This window comes from Apium graveolens, chromosome 2, assembly GCF_009905375.1.
Source record: "Apium graveolens cultivar Ventura chromosome 2, ASM990537v1, whole genome shotgun sequence".
NCBI classification, from domain to species: Eukaryota; Viridiplantae; Streptophyta; class Magnoliopsida; order Apiales; family Apiaceae; genus Apium; species Apium graveolens.
Genome location: NC_133648.1, coordinates 253,676,092 through 253,680,297, shown reverse-complemented (window position 1 = coordinate 253,680,297; position 4,206 = coordinate 253,676,092). Strand labels below are relative to the sequence as shown.

General features: G+C 33.1%; 1 non-coding gene across 1 annotated transcript; it reads right to left on the bottom strand.

The window, feature by feature from the left end:
- Positions 1-1,066: 1,066 nt before the first annotated feature.
- Positions 1,067-1,138, bottom strand: TRNAN-GUU (transfer RNA asparagine (anticodon GUU)). Its single transcript has one exon. It is a non-coding gene; the product is annotated as a tRNA-Asn (tRNA).
- Between the last annotated feature and the right edge of the window lie 3,068 nt (positions 1,139-4,206).

Here is a 4,206-nt window from a genome sequence, read left to right as displayed (position 1 = left end):
TTGTATTGATAATGGCCTCTTAACCAGTTTTTCCATTGATTCGTTTCAGAACTTGAAAGTTTTGTATGTCTTAATTCGGAATGAAATATTCCGTGTGTTACAAAATAATTTTTTATTGCAGTCTTAAGAAAAACGGGAGTTCCGTGATACTCAAAAATAGATCTTAACTTATATAAATTAATAACTTGGGTTTGTGATAATTTGTAAAATACATATGCTTGTGATAAAGAAGATAAGTCAAAAAAAAGATGTGAATTCCTCTTACTATTCTTAATATTGTAAAGTTCACTTTTTAGAGTCGAAATAAAGTTAATTTCTTTTTTGTTTTTTTTATTTTTTATTTCTTGGTTTGTTTTATTATTGTAAATGTATTTATCAAAATAAAAATTTCTTGATTCAAGAACTAGTTGTGTAGGAATTCTGGCAATATTAATGATATATAGAAGGATATCGATGTATATTCTTTTAATTAAAATTTTTATAAACAAATCTAATTTATAGATTAATCGATTGCTTCTTCTTTTTATTTTTAATATTTTAAAAATAAAATTTGGTGATTTTTCTTTTACATTATAATTTGTTTTGTTAGGACTACTTTTTTTCTTGGCGTTGCTGTTTTTTTCTTTTGTAAGACTCCTTGTTTTCTTTCTGATTGTGCTTGTTCTATCAGTCATATTTTTAATTTTTTTTTCTCTCAGTGAATAATTTGTATTATCTGTAGATTTAATTTGTCTAAATGAATCGTCATTAATATGTTTGCTCACGGCAATTGTGGACTCTCGGGAGAATCGATGACTGCATCTTTGATGCACTGCTAGTACTAGTCCATCTGAGAATTCTTAATTGGATAGTTGTAAATAGCCCCAGGGCTATGGAACAAAGGATTATCCCGGACCTACGCCGAGGTATTGTATTGACGGTGATTTTAAAATCTCGCAGAACAGGATGTGATACGATGAGATAGAATGCAATAGAAACAAAGACGGGGAAGGGATTACCTACTCTTAACGGTCAAAGCGAGCCCCTTTCTTTTATTCTGAATTAAAGAATTCAGAATGAATCAAATCTCCCCAGGTAGGATTCGAACCTACGACCAGTCAGTTAACAGCCGACCGCTCTACCACTGAGCTACTGAGGAATAACGAGAGATTAGATCTCATAGAGTTCAATTCCCGTTCTCAACCCATGACCAATATGAGCTCGAAGCTTCCTTCGTAACTCCCGGAACTTCTTCGTAGTGGCCCCTTTCCATGCCTCATTTCATAGGGAACCCCAAAGTGGCTCTATTTCATTATATTCCATCCATATCCCAATTCCATTCATTTAATATCCCTTTGGTGTCATTGACATAACAGATGTCGTTTCTAGTCTATCTCTTTCTATTTCTTTTCTATATATGGAAAGTTCAAAAATCATCATATAATAATCCAGAAATTGCAATAGAAAAGAAAAAGGGAGGTTTGTGATGATTTTTAAATCTTTTCTAGTAGGTAATCTAGTATCCTTATGCATGAAGATAATTAATTCGGTCGTTGTGGTCGGACTCTATTATGGATTTCTGACCACATTCTCCATAGGGCCCTCTTATCTCTTCCTTCTCCGAGCTCAGGTTATGGAAGAAGGAGAAGAAGGAACCGAGAAGAAGGTATCAGCAACAACAGGTTTTATTACGGGACAGATCATGATGTTCATATCGATCTATTATGGGGGTAGGATCCGCTAAATTGGAAACAATCAATTAAGAATTAAAAAAAACTTTTTTATGGAACAGACATATCAATATTCGTGGATAATACCTTTCCTTCCACTTCCAGTTCCTATGTTAATAGGAGCGGGACTTCTTCTTTTTCCGTCGGCAACAAAAAGTCTTCGCCGTATGTGGGCTTTTCAAAGTGTTTTTTTGTTAAGTATAGTCATGATTTTTTCGATCAATCTGTCTATTCAACAAATAAATGGTAGTTCTATCTATCAATATGTATGGTCTTGGATCATTAATAATGATTTTTCTTTAGAATTCGGTTACTTGATCGACCCACTTACTTCTATTATGTCAATATTAATCACTACTATTGGAATTATGGTTCTTATTTATAGTGATAATTATATGTCGTATGATCAAGGATATTTGAGATTTTTCGCTTATATGAGCTTTTTCAGTACTTCTATGTTAGGATTAGTTACTAGTTCTAATTTGATACAAATTTATATTTTTTGGGAATTAGTAGGAATGTGTTCGTATCTATTAATAGGGTTTTGGTTCACACGGCCTGTTGCTGCAAATGCTTGCCAAAAAGCATTTGTAACTAATCGTGTTGGGGATTTTGGTTTATTATTAGGAATTTTAGGTTTTTATTGGATAACAGGGAGTTTCGAATTTCGAGATTTATTCAAAATATTCAATAACTTGATTTCTAATAATCATAATGAAGTCAATTTTTTATTTGTTACTTTCTGTGCTTTCAAATTGAAGCTGAAGTCAAAACCTCTAAAGGAAGAGGAAGAAGAGGAGGAAGATCTACAAGAGCTAGAGGAAGAGGAGGAAGAGGAATGACTCCTAAACCAAGCCAAATGGTTACAATTGATTCTTCATTTTTGAATGTCTTATCTGGAGAAGGTTATGTTCCTGTACGAGGACATGAATTAGCAGAAGAAGTTCAGAAGACTGAAGAATTGATTATTTAAAGGAATAAAAGATCAGCCACTAACATTGCTCAGGTTGATATTGTTGTGTTTATGTTGTGTACTTGATGATTTTATGAACAAAACACCTTGGTAGATTTTACTTAGTGAAATTATGTAGCACTCAACGGATAAGGTTTATAGTCCCGACGGATGACTCAATATATTCCCGACGGATGATGACTTATTATCCATCGAGTGAGTAGCTTATGTAATAATAAGTCTGTAGCACATTTCTGCATACATATTGTTTAGAATCTGTAGTAGTACTTAAGTCATGATGACTTTAGTTAGATATGCAGAATAGGTTGATTAATTATACATAGATGATGTCTTGTAATTCTGCATAAGTGAAATGAAGTCAAGAAACAAACAATGAATTCGACGGATGATCAACAATCTGACGGATGATCAATATCCCTACGGATGATCAATAACCCGACGGATAAAGAATTCAAATATCTATTGATAGTGACAACTCAGTCACATGCGTCGAGTGGATGCAAATGGAATGTGGTAGCCTATTCAACTGGGTTTTCAAGAACAAAGAAGCATTGCCATTTCCATGCTATTATGAAGATATTCAAAGATGCTGGAATAGAGTAATGAAGTAGCATTGTAATAGACTAGATAGTTTTGTTTTATTATCCTGTCTCATTACTTTGTAATCTTGGTGATATATAAACCAAGAAGTAGCAACTAAGGAACTATCCAATCTGAGAAACAAGTAGAGAAACATTTGTAAGCAGAATCCTTAGCATTTCTCTGTATTCTTAGTTGTTCAATTGTTGTAAGTAGCTGTGAGCATTTTGCACAAAGGGTTCTCTCGATATATAATATATATCTCTGGTGGAATCATTCAAATCCACCAGAAAGTTTTTAAAGACTCTTGTTTTTAATTGCTCGTGTTTTGATTCATTTAAGTAACTATTCCGCATTGTGCTAATCAATTCACTCTTATATATATATATTCGAGTTAGAACATTTTTATTTCAAGAAAAAGTTTCAAGAATTCCATTCAACCCCCCTTCTGTAATTCTTGTCATATAGAATCTGTATTTAATTATAGGCCATATATAATGTTTGCTACATGTTTATGTGCTAGATTTCGGGCTGATCCTAGAGAATCTCACTTAATAGCTATTAAGAGAATTTTCAGATATCTCAAGGGAACACCAAAACTTGGCATTTGGTACCCTAGAGATTCTGGTTTTGATCTAACTGGTTATTCAGATGCAGATTATGCAGGTTGTAGAATTGATAGAAAGAGTACAACAGGAACCTATCAATTTCTAGGAAACAAGCTTGTGTCCTGGTTCAGTAAAAAGCAAAATTCAGTTTCTACTTCTACAACTGAAGCTGAATATATTGCTGCTGGTAGTTGCTGTGCACATATATTATGGATGAAAAATCAATTGCTAGACTATGGTTTACAAGTTGAAAGGATTCTTATTTTCTGTGATAACACAAGTGCAATTTCCATCACTGAAAATCCAGTACAACACTCAAGGACAAAGCACATAGATA